The sequence below is a fragment of the Malurus melanocephalus genome, unplaced genomic scaffold, assembly GCF_030028575.1.
Source record: "Malurus melanocephalus ecotype Western Australia unplaced genomic scaffold, MMel_1.1 scaffold_470, whole genome shotgun sequence".
Lineage (NCBI taxonomy): Eukaryota > Metazoa > Chordata > Aves > Passeriformes > Maluridae > Malurus > Malurus melanocephalus.
In genome coordinates, this window is record NW_026623702.1 from 22,877 (window position 1) to 40,229 (window position 17,353).

The window sequence follows — 17,353 nt, forward strand, 5'->3', positions numbered from 1 at the left end:
CGGCACAGAACACAGCCCCGGCTCAGCTCCCCCGGCACAGAGCACAGCCCGGCCCGGCTCGGAACGGAGAGGAGAGGCAGCGCCCAGGGGTAGCAGCGAAGTGGTTAATCAATACCAGGGCTGCAGGCAGAGGAGGGGCGGGGTGGAAGGGGGATAAAAAATGCAGAAAGGAAGGAAATGGAGGGAGTGAGAATTAGACTCACTATAAAACCTCCTCATTCTGATTTACAAAAGAGGGAGGGGGGAGAGATGGGGGACGAGTAAAGAGGGGGGAGAAGAAAATGTGAGCCGAGGAGCACAATGCCCCTCTTTCCTGTAGCGGGGATGTGTGTCGGGCTTTGGGCTAGAGATGGGTTTAGCTACGGGTCCGCGGCCGCGCTGGGATCCGAGGGCAAAGGCACATCAATGTAAAACCGACGGAATTAAACTGATTTTTGCATTAGCTGCGTCTCTATTTTTTTTTTTTTTTTCCCTCCCATCCAATCCCTCATTCATAACTCGCATATAGTGACTGGTTTTCTCATTGCCGCTCCCCTCCCTCTCGGACACTGTCAAGTCGAGCACAAGAGCCTGCTTTGTAGAGGTTTGATCAGGAGAGAGCTGAGCTCTTTGGGCTGGCTGCATTTCGGTTACATTCAATCACTTTTGAAGCTATCGATTGGATATGTTTATGGAAACATGTAAGGTATTTTTGGCCATCTGCTAGCTAGGAAATGATGAAGATTATTTATTTTTAGTGAAAGGAACGAGATTTCTCTGCCTTTCTTGTTTTCAATCCTGCAGATAGCAAAATATCCTGAAGAAAATACTGCATTTTTATCACATTAAAACGATTGTTCCGTCTAAATAAAAATGTGGTTGGCGGGGGTGAGTTTGGGTGAATTTTAAACTTTTAGAAATCGTTTCTGACAGCTTTTAAATTACTGAAATGTTTTGGGGGATGCATTTTTGTTGTGAATAGTATTTTTGTTTTTCTTTGGATTCTTTTTTCACTTAAAAATCCTCTAACAAGCTGCATTTGTTAAAAAACTATAAGAATCTGGGGAAAAATAAAGAAACAATTTGAATTTCAGTGATATGTAGACACATATCTGGAGAGAGATATGCAAACATATAATAATTTCAAACTGTTTAATTCTCATGTGTCTGAGTGAAAGTCCATTCAAAGAAAACTTTTTTTTTTTTGTAAACTACTTGGTTAAAAATATGGGAATGGAGAAATCTCTCATATTTTAGGGGCAAGTTTTAGGATCATTCAAATCAGTGTTTAAATAAAGGGTCCACTTAATTTTTCATGTTAGTGTGTTAAAAGAAAATAGTGAAGGTAACTGTCTAAATGAGAAGAGAACTACAATTTTAACTGAGCTCAGAGGGAAACTTTGATTTCCAGTCCCTCTGAAGGAGTGGTACTGATTTTTTGAAGTTGAAGCAAACCAAAAGTCCAGTCTGTTTAAGTTTAAACATGAATAGYCAATGCTGCCCCGTGAACAGTTTATGTATCTATTTGTTCCTGTCTCCCATGGAGTTTTATCAATTAGTTTTGAAGCCAACCTTGAAGTTTCATCCACAGAAGCAAATGCATGCAGCTAGGGAGCTRGGAATAAAAGACAAAACACAAACCCCAAATCTATCCTTCCTATAWGTAGCAGTCCTCTACAAGGGTGAAGTTTAAAGTTAATTTATAACTGCCTCTGTAAATATCTTTGGAAACTTCTGTGAAATTTTTCTTGCCACCCTCTCTTCTCTTTGTTTCTGCATGTCACCCACGCCCACAAAGCATATGCATGTTCAAGACCTAATTAAGCAGGGTTTATATGAGTTTGTACATGTGTTTTCACACAGACGGTAACGGTGGAGAGTGTTACTGTGCTGCTCGTGTGGGACTGCATTAACCTTGCAGATGGGGAGAGTATTATGAAAGAAATCGTAATTAATAGCATTAAGAAGCTGATTAAAATAAAAAATGCGTTATTGCAGCAGGAGTCTCATTAAGGAATAGACGTSCCTGTCTGCCACAGATTTAAGAACTTTCAGCCACAAGGCCTTGAACTGAGGCAGCTCCAGTTTAAGCAAACGCAACGAGACTCCACCCCCAGTGACATCAGATTGAGTTACACTGCAAAAACACCCCAAGATCTGGAGAAAAAAAAATCAGCTTTTCTCCCTCCCCTCCTTGATGTTTAAAAATGATAAAAACGCCATTCTTCTCCAGCATTGGACGGTTGCAAGGAGTCCTTCTTGAAAGCAAACTAACAGCAGCCTTCCTTCCCAAAGGAAGAGGAAAGCACAACTGCACATTTGCAGCGAAACGCCACCAAAAAAAAAAAAATAAAAAAATCCAAAGAATTCCCCAGTGTCCCCCAGCCCTGAAACACAGAAATTAAATCAATCAATCCAGCATTACAACAGAGCAATCCTCCTTTCACAGAGGAGGAAGGAACCCGTGGAAAGGGCTGCACAGTGACAGACTTGGGGCTGGAGACCGAGGGTGGGCACTGGGGACCTTTCATTAACTTTATTTGCAGTTTGTTCAAAGTTAAACTGACAAACCCGTTCGGAGTTTGCTGTAAAGTTACACGTTTTTACACGTAAACATCCAAGGCAGTTGCCTTTCTCTAGGATGTGTCATTTCCTGTGTAGCTATAATAATATATTAAATAAAGGGATAGCAACGAATTTACATACTTACATATGTATAGACGCTGTACGTTGGAAAGATAGCAGAATGTTGTGTGGATACAACAGCAGAAATCGGCAGAAAGCATTTTGTTAAAAGGTTTGGGAAATGACCACACTGAAATAAGAAACAGGCTTCAAATATTCTTGGCATTCAAGACAAGGCTGGCAAGGAAAGATTTACAGAGAAGTGTGTGGGACAGGAAAGGCTCAGTGTTTAAAGACTCGGGGAGGTGGATGTCATGCTCAGGACACAGGTCACCAAAAAGAGCTACAAAACCAACTTAGTTCTTACCTGCTCCCCATGGGCTTTATTTTACTCTGAATCGTGCAATGCTAAACGTGTGGCAAGGCATAAGGAGACTCTCTGGCGACTGATAGCGAGCTGAAGGAATTAACTGCAGATATAGAGGGGCTCACCTTTGCTCCAGGAAGGACATCTTTCTTTTTGCTGTAAGATATCTAGTTTTTTTTTCTTTGCTTTTTTTTTTTTTTCTTTTTTTTTTTTTTTCCCAAGCAGTAAAGTGTCAAACCCACAAAGGAAGCGATATAATTAGTGCTGGTACCTACTACAAACTCGGATCTGTGAAGAGAGACCAATACAGCTTTTCAAATGTCTACCATTTTGAAATCAGAAAAACATTTTCTAACAGACAGAAGAATCCCTCTTGAATCCCCCCTGGCCCTTTTGAATTCACGCCCTGCCTTACATCAAACGCTTTTTTGCTGATTAACTGCACAATCAGGTCCCTGCAGATCAGGGGAAGAATGGAGAAGAGAAAAGCAACCTCTTTTCCAGAGAACAATACCATTATTTCAGCTCCATTGGACAGGAATGTGTGATTTCACAGCCCACTGCCCTTCTCTCCCATCTCCAAAAACACTGCCAGAGATCCACTGCTCCAAGTCCCCACCCATTAGTACCCAGACCCAGCATTTACAACTCGGGTTCAATGTTTGTGYGTGGGGGGCTACACACATATATGCATACATATATGGAGAAAATATCCAAGTCAGGACCAACTCCCAAGCCCAAGAATAGATACAAAAGGAAGTTTAGTTTATTTTTAAAAATAGCTAATATCCTTCTTTTTGTATAATGTAAAATTTTAGTTCACACAGACACAAGTTATATTTTAGGGTTGGATTTGGTATGAGGGTAGTGAACAAATGAAAGGATATTTAAAAATTAAAATAACACAAAAATTTAGACAGAAATACACTTTATTTTAAAAGGAGAGGTAACTTAATAAAATGCCAGTAAATACAGTGGAAGAAACAAAAATCTTATGCCCACTAAAGTGCATGAAAGTTTATTGCTTTCTCAGATCTTACCCAGTTTGTTTGCTGATAAATTTTTCTCACTGGTGTATGGAAACATTTCTATTKTACAAACATCTGTTGAAATCAATTGTTGAAGAAGTGAGGAACTATGTCTTTGGAAGGGGAAGCAACTGCACAGTGGTGAGTTTGTGAGTTAACAATATGGCAGAAACCTTTCCAAAAAGGGACTCACCAAGACCTTTCCCTGTGAGAGGGACTCTCTCAATGACTCTCTCAGTCTTTTTTAATTAATGTTTCAACGATTCCTGTCTTTTACAATTTGCAGGGCAAAAGAAATGTTAGAAACCTTCCCTCCCTAGCCCTTAAACTTTGATATCGCCTGATTTCAGCTCAACCGCGCGTACAAAAGGAAAAGGTCTTGTCATGAAAGTGTACTGAAGTGACCTGGTGTGTTTCAGTYGGTCACAATTAAATCCCCTGCCTGGCTCAGTCCGCGGCTGCGGGAGGAGCGGGAGAGGAGCGTGGCCGTGCAGGGCGCTGCCCGCAGCTCCGGGAGAGGAGAGGAGAGAGGAGCAGCCTCCCCGTGGGCACGCACCCACCGAGCCCCCCCGCCCCGCAACCGCTCCACACCCACAGCAATAATTACTATTCTAAATTTGACTAATTTAGCGGTTTGTTTTGCCCGGGCAGAGGTTGCTTTTCTAATTGCGGGAAAGAGGTCCAGCTTTGAAACCGAAATAGACGCAAAATAGTTGCAACCTCTTGGGCAGAGCAGCCCCCCCCCGACCACACCTCTCCGATCGGGGACGGCTGGGGATCAGTTTTGTTCCCCCAACACCAGCACTGCCGAACAAAAGAGAGAAAGAGAGAGAAAATAATATTTGCTCAGGTCCCCCTTCTGTTCGCCTTTGATTTATCTGTTTACAACCGAGACCCCCTCAGTTGAAACAAAAAATCAATGAAAATGTAGTTGGAGAAAAGGCGGGCAAACTACTGGAAAAAAAAAAAATTTGTGAATGGAAGAATGTGTTTGTGCATTCATTGTTAAAATAAAGAGCGTGCCGTKACGTAGGCAGCCGGGCGCCAATGGGCGGCGGGGTAATATTTTTAAACATCCTCCCCGGGAGCCAATGGCGGAGGCGGTGGCAAAGACTAGCGCAGGGCCGAGCCAATGGCGGGGGAGGTATGCTAATGAGGAGTTGGTCAGGCAGGAGCTGAATGTCAACTAGTCAAAGATGGAGGCTGGAGCGGGGAGGCCATGAGGTTGGTACCGGAGGATTTGCCCACGTTCGGATCGATCAGGGACCCGCGCAGAGGCGCGCCCGGGGCGGCGGCGGCGGGAGGCGGGCGGGGGGTTGCGGAGCCGCGCCGCTCTCGCCGCCTCTTTTGCGCCTCTTTTGGCAACTTTCCCCCCCGCGGCGCGGGGACCCGTCCCTCGTCCCTCCCGCCGCCAGGTACCGCGCGGGGCCCGGGGCCCTGCCGCCAACCGCGGCCGCATCCGCCCGCTCGGGCGGAAATGGCGGGAGCGCGGCCCGGGGGGGCGCGGGGTGCYGGGGGGCGCGGCGCTGACAATGGCCCGCGGGGCGAGCGGCGGCGGGACAGGGGCCGAGCGGCGCCCCCCGCCCCGGGCAGCGAGGCTGCGGAGCAGGGGGACCCGGCGGGGAGCGCGGGGCGAGGCGGGGGAGGGGGAGTCGCTGGACGGCGGCGCCCCTCGCCCGCCTCCCGTGCGGGGACTCCCCGGCGGGGCCGTGCGCTTCCCGAAGAGGCTTTCCCGTAGAGCGGGCAGTGCGGGAGCGTTTTGCTCCCGCGTTGTAAGTGTGGCGATTCTCCGAGTGAAGTTTGGCTGGTCGGTTTGCGTTCTGGCGTGCGATCGATACGAGGTGTTGAAAGCAGCGGGCGGCCGYAGCCGCCGAGGGCGGCAGCGGGGCCGGGGATAAAACTTGGGAGCSGCAGGAGTGGGGAATGGGTGCCCGTGTGTGCCCGCCGGGAGCGGAGCGGGGACGGCACGGAGCGCATCGCCCGTGCGCCGAGCAGCGCCGGGAGAGAGACGAGTGCCGGCGGGCTGGGCTGGAAATCTCTAGATAGTGGTGAGCTTTTTTTCCCCCCTTCCTCCTCTCAAACACTTCACCTATGCAAACACTCCTGAGAAACTGAGTGGGATCCCACGAATGAAATTCTTGTCGTCGGAGCCGAGCGCTCCCTCCCCACCCCCAGYCCGCGCCGAGGGCTGTTTCACGGGAGGGTTCGCGGCTGCTGCCCGCTCTCATTGTGCCACAGCGCTCCTCCTGCAAAACACTATTCCCATTTTTAAACGTAGCAGAGCTCCTATCTCTTTAGATACCACTTGAATTGCTTTGCTATAAGATCCTGTTTTAGAATGTCCTTTTTTTTTTTTTTTTTTTTNTTTTTTTTTTTTTTTTTTTTTCTTCCTAAAACCCCCAAAGAGCGAGGCAATAAGTCACATGCTATCTCCAGCCAGTATTTATATTGGCTTAATATTTAAATCTCGTAAAAGTAATGCTTTGCTTAAATAGTCCAGAGTTTTTGCAATAAACCAGGGTGCGCAGCCCGAAGTGTTTCTTTGGCATTCTTGCACTTTGCCCCAATTCCGCTCCGTTTCCCTCCAGTGTGTGGTCTTTGAGTTCTGTAAGGAAAGCTCGTACCCTCGAACACAGACCTGGGGCTCCGGAATTAAAAAAAYTTCCTAAGGTTTAATGCATATTCTTTTAGTTTTCTTTTTCTTTTCTTTTTCTTTCCTTCTTTCTCTCTCTTTTTTCCTTTTAAAAATAAACCAAAAAAAACCCAGCTCCAAAACAGCCTAGGTTTCTGGATTAGGAATAAATTATTGTTTAAAAAAAAAAAAAAAAGGAGGAAAAATTAAAATGAAGTCAGAAAACAAGAACGATACAATTTAAGAGTCTAATTGGGTTGGGACATTTCCAAATCAATTGGCTTTTTGTTAATACTACTATGATAAAKTGACAACTAGAATTCATGTAGTGCATTTACTCACTCAGCCCAAACTCCCCCAGAACTGAATCAGTTTAATTCATTTTAGCATTTGGTATGATTCTTACTTGTCTATACAGTTCATGGAAAGTTGTTTTCAAGTTTGGATTTCTTTGCATAGAATTTCTTTGCATTGTTTGAAATAAAATAATTTTATAATTTTTCAAGTGATTCTTATTTAACAAGWAGTTACATTTTCCAGCTATAAGTTTGAAATTGTCTAGAGAAACAAATGRTAAACACTTTGAGCCTAAAGACTAATAAGTTGACTTTTAAATGTTACTTATTGCTAAAATTATTTGGAATGTCTGATTTGTAATGATTAACTGATGTTTTCTCCTTACYACCCATATATTCTTTTGGAAAAAGGAAAAATTACAATAGTAATGTTTTCATGATGCAAGTAGGTGATTTTTGAAGGTCTCTCACTGCTGGATGGTAGTTGTTTTGAAAGCTTGTTTAGATGCCTCTGTAAAATAGCAACACTTCCTTAGCAATTAGAAGTGAATAATTTAAGGTGCTAGAAGCATGTATGTAATAAATACCAATTATTTTAACAGCTGGTTCAGATGAAAGCAAGAGAAAGGATATTAACTTATCCTCTATTGTGTCTTTAATATTTAGTTCATTACACCTAGTTTTGTAAAATACTGGGGTGCTGAAATGCAAGCAGGACAATCCCAGTTCTGGTATTTGTTTTCACATGCTCTAATGCAGTACATTTACTATTGATAAGGGGGAAAAAAGTGCCTAAAGCAAGCTTATCTAAATTCTTACTGAAGTTAATTGAAGAAGCAGTTGTGAAATATTAAAATCTAATTTTACAGAAYGACATTGATTCAATATGGTTGTTGAAGAAACTCCTTTTTTTTTGAATGTAACAAATCTGTTTTAGAGTAAAACATGCACAGAAGCCATCACTTGGAGAAGTTTCTAACTGATTTATCATTTATTTTGGAAAGTCTCTGAAGTATGCTGTTGTCCAGAGCCCTTTTTCTGTTGTACTACTGGCAATTATGATGAGCAGTGCAATATTAAAAGGGCATTGGCTGGCAGAAACATGACCCCCTTTAGCAGCCCACCCTCTTCAGAGTGGGCAAACAACCCTAAAATAGATGCCTCCTCCAGTGTATTTATGCACGTGTGTGAAATAAGGTTTTATACATGTGGGAGTGGTTTTAAATAAGGAGAGAGAGTCTGGGTTATACATTTTAATGTGTCTGTCTATAGAAATGGGCTGGAATAATTTAAACACATCCTATTTCAGACATAAGCTCCAAACATTCCTGGGAGCTTTCAAGGCATCCCATTACCTGCTTTGTTTACCAATAGTTTGTGAGTAATTCATTRCTAATTTCTACAGTCTTCCATTCAATATCTACACTGAAATTTTTGGTGATTTCATTATAGTTTTTCCCCTTAGAGAAACTTTCCCCTATATATGTTTAAGGTGGTCCCTATCAATGTTTACAGGGATTTAATGCTGTTGATTTATTTCTAAAATCTGGGGTGTTTGTGCTGTGATTTTTGAGTGGTCACACGCTGATATGCRTGAGATTAAAGCACAAGTACTAGGTATTTTTGTACACAAGTCTCATCATTTCTGTAACATTTTCCATAGCAAATCAAAGCACTGTGTATTTATACCATTCTATATATACACCACACCCCCCAGCCTTTTTCATCTGTACTGGTCAACCGTGATAAAATCACAGCACAATTAAGAAAACTTCTGAAGGCAAAGGAAAGGGTTGGCACTTTCTGTGATTTATTTAAATTGTCAAGTTCAGATTCATTGACTGATCAATTTTTGGTTTATGGAAACATATATGATTGGGGATGCTGAATTGTTTTATTCTCCAGTACTGTAAAAAAAATATTTTATTGTATAAAACCTTTATAACGTACCGTGCCTAGATATACTGGGCATATAGCAGAAGATTTGAATGGTTTAACAAGCCATACCAACAGTGGTCTTTTTCTATCCTTCTCCCTTTTTTCCTCTCTTTCTGTCATTTTTAAACTAACTTTTTGTTGCTGTTGGTTTTTTTTTTATTATTATTTTACCTTGTCTAATTACGATTGCAAATAAACTTTGTCATGCAGAGTTTTATTGGRGCTAAACATAAAAACGTTATTGTGGTTAACACTGTAATGTAACAGTCCCTTACAAAAGGATGCAGGGACAGCTGTGCAGAACGTGACAGTGGCTGCTGGTATCGCTGGCTCTGACAATGTTGCACTACTGTCTGCACAAATAAAGCAGTGCAATAATATTGTCAAAGCATTTGGTTCCAGTCCTAATACATCCTTTATGATCAGTTACTGTTGCACACCCAGCCCCTGACATTATGGCATTCTGTAGTTATTTAATGCATTTTAGTAGGGAACCAGCCCCCTACTCTGATTTCCTCCCTCCACCACAAAGACTCAAATGAGCATTAAAATGCCAAGATCGTGTAGAAATTGCTTTAAAAAATCCCTACCCCTGTGTAGCCCTGTGTTTGTTTGTTTATTTTGTGTTTGTGTTGAGTGGTCTATATGGAAATTCCTTGGATTTTGTTCCTCATTTTGACTGCTTCAGTGTACAAAATGGATTGCCCTTTCTGCCACTAGCTTGGGTTTGTGTGTCCAAGTTGTAAAATAAAAAGCTGGCCTATTCACATTTTAAAGCCCTCTTGTCCTCCTTCAGAGCAATCACCACCTTTAAAAATATACTGACCAGCTTTGAATATTTTCTTRCTTCTGCTCCAAAAATTAGGGGTTTGTGAACCTAAGGATGTTACTGTTGTGTGTAGAATTAAGTGACTTTAATATACACACATGTATTCACAGACAATTTAATTTTTGCTTCCTATTGATGAATTTTTCAAGTTCCATCGTATTTCACTTTTAGAGAAATTACTGTTAAGATTAAAGGAATATTGATACCTTCATTTTCATTTAAAAAAAAAATAGTACAAGATACCTAAATAATAATCAATAGGATTTGAAAGACAATCTGTCCCTGCGCTTCCCAATAGCAATGTGGAGCGAGGCTGAGAGACACGGGGATGATGTAGGCCTAGGAACAGGAACACTGCATTCAGAATTGATCTTTAAATAATAATATGTTGGTGACTGTCACTCGCGGTGTAGTTGGAGGCAGATGTGGTATTTTCGCTTGCAGCTGCTAAGAAAGGGGTTTGGAGGGCTGGGGGATGGGACCTTCCTCTCTCTCTCTCTCTCTCTCTCTCTCTCTCTCTTTTTTCCTGAAGCCTTGAGCTGTTACCTTGGGAGCAAAGGGTGGGGGTGGGGAGAGCCGTCATATTGGAAATCAAATCTAGGTAAACGAGTGCTTTCAGATTGCACAGCACATCCCAAGCCAGGCTGGGATCTGCTGGTGAGCGAGCCATGGGGAGGCAGAAAATGGAGGACCACATCCTGAGGGGGGGAGCATGTCCCATTTTAGAGGGTTGAGGAGAAGCCGAATCCTCAGTAATGCACTCCAGTTCTCCAAAGAACGAGGGAGCAGACAAAAGGCACCTTCACAGCCCCTCTGTTTCTGGGGGGAAGCTGAAGGCTGTGTCCCTTTCACACCCAGAGGAGAAGACTAAGCCTCTGTGCGTGAACCAGAGGCACGGTGCTGGTGGCCCATGTGGTGCACTCCCAAGCCTCAGTGGAGGTGACCCGAGCCGGAATGGCTCCCTTTCTCTAGAGCTTTTCTTTTCATCCATCTCTGCATTGTAGCACGGTTGCCATTTTTGTGTGTGTTGAGGAACAGGGAGACCCATTTAGCTTTGGCGCTTTCCTGTCTTCTTCCTTCTAATTCTTGATTAATAAAGAGGTAGGAGAAGGTGAAATTTCTAAGGGCTTTGCTAGGGGCTTATCTTCCCCCCTCGCCATCAGTAGGAGCACAAGAGTGACCAGAGTGGGAGCATGRAGGGCCCTTTGCTGCCCCTGGCCAGGGAGGATGCGAAGGAGGGTGGACCAGTGAAGGAGGGTGGACCAGCGAGAAGCTGGAAGCCACCCTGGAGCAGGGCAATGCTTTGTTCTCTGTGTGTGCTCGTGGAGCCCATCAGCGAGTGGAAATTAGTGCTAGTGAAAGCCTTGGTGGGGCTGATGCTGGGCTGTAAGATGGCCTCTCAGACATGTGAGCCTGCCTTGTTTGGAGGTGGAGAAATCACAGGGGKAATAGATGCATAGTTGTTTTCCTGTATGAAGTTATGTCTTTAAAAATAATATGGTCACTACACTTCTAAACCTCCCCTGGGCGTGGGGGGAATTTGAGGCGTGTGATACAGGGAAAGGCCTGTRTGATGACAAGGACCAAATCCCGTTTGCAGAGGGAGAGGGACAACCTTCTGAGGGCTCCTGGCTCTGCCTGGGTCAGTGGAGCCCATAAACGCCCTTTGCTGAGTGCCAGATCTCTGCAAGGCAGGCCCCAGGGGTGTGAGGGGAGAGGACGGGGTTCCCTGCAGATTTGGGCCTGGGATGGAGGTTACACATTCCAAACCCTCCCTTCCCCACTTTTTTTTTTTTTTTTAACCCTGCCTGGCTGAGGAATGTAACAGCGAAAAAAAAAAAAAAAAAAGCACTGGAGGAAAGAAAAAAAAAAGAGAGGGGGGATTCGGAAGCAAAGGCCCCTTCAGGAGTCTGTATTTGTGCAAGGGAAACCATTTGCATGTGTGTGGAGATGCCAGAGTTTGTCTCCAGTTGGGTCGGAGGGGGAGGGCGCGGGAGGAATGCGGGGAATCAGGTCGGGCTGCGGGGGGAAGGGCTCCGGCAGAGCCTCCATCCTGTTGTTGCATAAACTTGTTAAAAGAACCCCTCCTCTGTGGAGGCAGCACACATAGGGTATTAGTGTGGTGGAGGAGGCCAGACCTGCGCCCTCGCTACACAACCAATTGGAGCGGAAAGTGAAATCAGATGGTTTAAGTTTTCAGAGGGATTTTTTTTTTTTTTTTTTTTTTTTTTTTTTGGTTTTTTTTTTTTTTTTTTTTTTTTTTTTTTTTTTTTTTTTTTTTTTTTTTTTTCAGGGGGACTTTTTGAGTCATTGCATTGAGTGCTAGATCTGTGTTAAGGTCGCTCCTGCTCTGGCCGCTCTTGGGTGGTTTGGGGAAGGGAGGCGGCCGGGCGGGGGCAGGAGGTGCCGCTTCCCCTCGTGCCGTGCCACCGGCCCCGGCTCTGGAGACTCGGGCTGGGGGCCCCGAGGAGAAACCACACCCTGCCCCTGCAGCCATGGGCGCTCTGGGTGTGTGATCAGGGGAGTCTGGCCCTTGCCGAGGGGGAAAGAGTTATTTGGGGGACCTCAGGATCAGCGCTGCATGTGCCCTTCCCCAGCCAAGGCAACTACAAGGCCTTTCACTTGCCCTGTACATGAGGGCCAACAGTGGGATCGGCACTTCCAGGGGGATAGTATTTAGCCCTATTTTCCTCCTGCATTTAGTACCATAAGTCGTCTTTTTTTTTTTTTTTTTTTTTTTTTCCATCAGACAGCAGAGCGCTGGTAAACACCATGCAGAAAAGCCGTATTGTGGGGTTACAAAGTCTGGGCTGTTTAAGGAGCTCTGTCATTCCTTTTAATGGAGCTCACTGACGCAGATCTGGGTTCTGCCAGCCGAGGAAATATTGCTGCTGAGAAAAGGGTTATTGAAACCCACAAACTAAATATTATAAGCAAGAATCAAATGGCAGGACATTCTGGAGTGTAATCCCTCCTGATTTCAGGAGAAGGGGAACATATTGGTAAGTGACTGTGGGTGACAGAATCCCTGAGCTTGGTGGGTGAAACACACTTRGGAAGGTGATGTTTTCAGAGAGGATTATCAACCTTTACTCTCTGGAGTCTCACACCTGGACAAGTTGACTCTTGCATGGAAGCAAGAATCCCCTTTTTCTCTGGACAGATTTGTACAAACTTGCTAGATAGACTTAAGGAGCCAGGACTGGAATGCTAAGAATTTTCTCTCTCTTGAAANAGAATTAAAAAGGCAACACTTCCCAGTTTTAAAACAATGATAAAATTATTAAATTGGATGGAAAACTCTAAATCAACTTTCAGCCTACAGCTGTTTCCAAAGTGTTTGCTCTGACCTTTGGTAATAGTGTCAATTCCACTGCAGAAAATATATTGTAGACTATATAATGTATTTAATTGCAAGATGGCTTTTAAATGGTCTCCTTTCCTCAGGCTAGAGAACTGGCTGTGACCAGGGAAACAAGGCTGGACTGTGCCCTTCTATGTTTTGTGAGTTTGCATCTGAGATGAAAATTTAAAAATCCCGCTTGCCCTGAGTGGCATCTTTAACCACAAGAGAAACAAACAAACAAAACAGCAACAAAGGGAAGGGGAAATGGCTCCCTAAGCTAGACCAGGGAAGGCAAGGTCTGATCTCACAAAGAGCAGAGGCCTCTTGGTTCCAGAGGCTCAGCTCACTACTTTATTTATCCCAAGGCTTCATCATAAGGACACTTCAGTCTATTTGTCTCCTAACATCAGAAAAAGGSGACTTAAACACATAGCAAAGGCTCCAATACAGTGAGATTCCCCCACATGCACTGCCAAAAAAAGAGCTTCCATTATTGAGCAACATATAAAGTGTTATTTCCATAGTAGTCTGGGTGACATTTCCATTTAGTTTCTATAACTGTGATTAAAGGCAAGAGAGGTTTCTAAACATATCTAGAGATGCTGAGCCTCACAGTGTATAAATAGCATGCATTTCATAATCTCGTGTTTAAACGTTTATTTTAAAATAACCCCCATATACATTCCAAAGAGTCTCCTTGCTATAGGACATAGTGCAAACYAGGCTTTGCATATCGTTTGCAAACTCGGTGGAATACTATTGGAATACTATTGAAGGCTGATTCAATCTTTATTTTTCCTGTTTTGCTAAAAAAAAAAAAAGAAAAAAGCAACCTGTGGGGAGGCCTGTGCCAATACACCACTTAGAGATAAGGACATTTTTGAGACGCATCTAGGCTCTCAGCACAGATCCAGAAACGTAAAGTAACTTAATTGCCTTTGCTTGGAACTTAACTTGTGGCTGACGTTTCTAATTACATCCCTTACCCTCTGCTCCCAGTTGTAGTTTGTGCAACTACTGAAGTATTTAAGTTGTGAGGAAGTCGTCAAATCATGCTTTCCCCCCCACACTATCCATGCATCAGCAACATCACTTCATGTGCAGATTGTGTGTTTCCACTGWAAACTTGCCAGTGGGTTTGTCTTTTGGCCACTGGAGAAGGTAAAATGTGTGTATTATGTCTAAGTCTTGTTTGAGATAACATCGAGGCTGAAGAGTGGAAAAGGCATGGTAAACAATAAACAAAATAGACTGGACGGGAATAGATGGAAAGGTAAGGCTGAGCCTAGTTGCATCTTTTTTTATGTTCTCAGTCCAACTGGATGTCTAGGTTGCAGGGATTGTTGAGAAGCAGTGGCAGGATTAAACCTGAGGTTTTGCCAAGGTAACGAGAATACAAGTAGTTTGATAAAACTCAATTCTGAACTGCTTTCAGCAATCTCTGTGAATGTGGCCTTTTAATTAACGTGAGCAAAGACTTAATATAAATAAATAATGTGGAAAAAAGATCCCTGTTTTATTCCACAAGCATCACGAAGGATGGGAGAAGGAGGGGTTGGGGCAGATTGGTGATTTTATTTGAGCATTAGAAAATACCAAACATTGAATGGAGCTTGTCCAGTTCCTTTTTCTTTGGCAAGTCAAGCAGCATCAAAGAGGATGCAGGGCTGCCTCACACCAGCATGCCAAAAGCCAGGGACCTCTAATGGCAAAGACCAGATCAATGTGGCATGGATAAATTAGCCAGGAATCCATGAATTAGRGGATTGTCCCTTCATTACACTCCTATTTAATCCACTGGAAAGCAGGCTGAGGAAAGAGAAGCTTAATGTGTCAAAATCATGAGCTGGTTTGGGATGGCCTGGGAATGAAATTTCCTTCCCCTTCCTCTGGACTCTCAAGTGTTCCTACGTGACAAATGCGCTGGGGCAGGTTAATTGGGAGCCAGAGTGGAGAGGAAGAGTCTAGTTGGCAAAGCAGCTCTGAAGCTGGAGGTGTCTGCCCTTCCCTGGGAATAATTTCTGTGGCTGTTAGTGTGTTCAACACTGAGCCAGCCCCAGCTGAAGATTGTGCCTTGCAGCCTTGGACAGAAAAGGTGCTGGGGAGGGAGAAGAGAAGAAAAAGCCAAACAAAACAAACTAGGGCAAAACACGCGTGCGTYTCCAAACACTGTTTAACCTGTGTGCATCAATGTGAAATCAGTGCTGGAGAGCCAGCCCTGGAGATCCTGTTTTGCTTTCTAATTTTTGGTGTGTATTTAATCCCATGATTTCCAATGAAGGGAGGGATATTTAAAACACTGGGCTCTCCAAGTAGGACAGCCCTAGAAAGGAAGTTCTCTGAGGGCTTGATGCCTGTTACTAAGAGGTTCAAAATACAACTATCAGTTAATCAAATAAATAGCACTTCCCAGCCTCTGACAGCTAGGCAGCTAATTGACTGAGGCTATTAATAAAGGGAAGAAATTTACACAGAACAAGGTGAGAACTGGGGWTTGAGGTATAGAAACCTGGATAAAATACATACTGGAGTTAAATACGTCCTGGGAGAAAGGGGTAGTGCCCGTGCACGGATTCTGCGGGTCAGAGATTTACTCCATTCCTGCATCCCCCCTCTCCCAGGAGCACATGGTGCTGTGATCCATAGGGGCAGTACACTGCTTTCTAACTTTTTACCCCTTCCCCATTTGCAGGCATGGAATGAAGCTCCCTCCAGTCACCTGCYGCAAGACACATTATCCAGCTTCCTAACCTTAAGGATGAGACCCTATCAATATTGCCTCTGCTTTTGTGATCAGGGTAGTAGTGCAATATTGCTTATAGGGTCTTTTCTTTTGAGGGWTATTCTTCATGGAGAGAAGAAAGCCACAGCAGGAAAAAATAATCCTATGTGCCCACCGAGTTAAGGGAAAAGTTGTGAAATGCTGAGCGTTGTTAGATAGGCGAGTAATTGTACAGAGATGTTATTTGTGACAAATAATCGTGCTATTCTGGTGACTCAGGTTGTGAGTAATGGGCATATTTCTGATGCTATCACASAGGATTCAAAACGGCCTCGTGTTTAAAACACAAGCAGTGATTGAAACCAGAGAAACCCATCATGGCTCCTTTTTAAAACAGTATGAGTTCTGAAACGTTTGAAGGGTGTCTATATTACATACTGATGTAAACACCCACCAAGGGATGGGAGGAGATACATAGCTATACTTGCTGTTTCTGTGCCTGATCCCAGCCCGAAAATCACTGTGATGCGAAGCAGAGCACAGCACAAAGAGGCCGAGGCTCTAATCCCAATAACCTCCGCGAAACAAAGCTCATGCCTCTGCCCGGCGAGTGCGGCCCGCCGGGCTCCGCGGCTGTGCCCCGCACCCGAGGCTGTTCCAGGGTCGGGCGGCGCAGCGGGGCCGGGAGCAGCCTCCGGCCCTTTCCCGAAAGCTGCTCTCTGAGGTACGTGGGAACGGAGCAGGGATGGGGGTGTTAAATCTCCTCTCCGCTTTGTGAGGATCAGCTGGGGGCTGACAGCAGCCGGGATGGCCGAGTGGGTGGCCTTGCCTTCCATTTCAGGTGGTCCCCGCGGTCCCTTTCGGGACCTCAGGGGCCCAGGGAAAGGGGTGGTGGGAGGGGACTGAGGGCCGGATCAGGGCGCGGCGGAGCAGCCGCTGCCGCGGGGCTTTCTGTGCCGGTCCCCGGGCGCCGCTGCCGCGCGTCTCCCCGGGGCGGCYGGGCTCTCCTCGCCGGCCCGGCGGCGTGCGGGGCAGGGCCCGGAGCCACACCACGGGGCCGTGCCCGCTGCCTCCCCGTTGTAGGGCTGCCGCTGCCCTCGGTTTAACTCCCCCCCCCCCTGAGCTGCCCCCCAGCATCATTCCAATGGGAGGCGGCCAGCTCGGGGACAAAGCCAGGATCTCCCCACCCCACTCGGGCTCTCCCTCCGTGCCCCCAGCCCGGCAGCCGGGCTGCAGGCCGGGGACTGCCGCAGCTGCTATGCCAGCGCTGGGACCACCGGCCGGGCTGCCCCTCTTTCCCTGTTGCACTACTGTCACGGTCGCAGCGAGCAGTGCAATAATGAAAGGGCGTCAGTGCGCCGGGGAGCGGCGAGAGCCGGGGACGAGCCGGTGACAGCGTGCGGGGACAGGACGTCCCGCCGCCCCCCGAGAGCCACCTTAACGGGGCGGGGGGGGATACACACGACACTGACGGACGKACTTTGGTTGTGCAACTTTCTTTGTTTAAACACGCAGCGGCGGAGAGCGTGCGCGCAGGGGCAGGGCAAGGTGAGCGGCTCCGCGCACCATTTGCCCCGGGCCCGCCGCCGCT

At 45.5% G+C, this 17,353-nt stretch overlaps 1 long non-coding RNA gene across 1 annotated transcript; it reads left to right on the forward strand.

Annotated features, from left to right (window-relative positions):
- The first annotated feature begins 5,188 nt into the window (after positions 1-5,188).
- On the forward strand, positions 5,189-17,353 carry LOC130582189 (uncharacterized). The gene is made up of 3 exons (XR_008966293.1): positions 5,189-5,223; positions 12,444-12,696; positions 15,733-17,353. It is a non-coding gene; the product is annotated as an uncharacterized LOC130582189 (long non-coding RNA).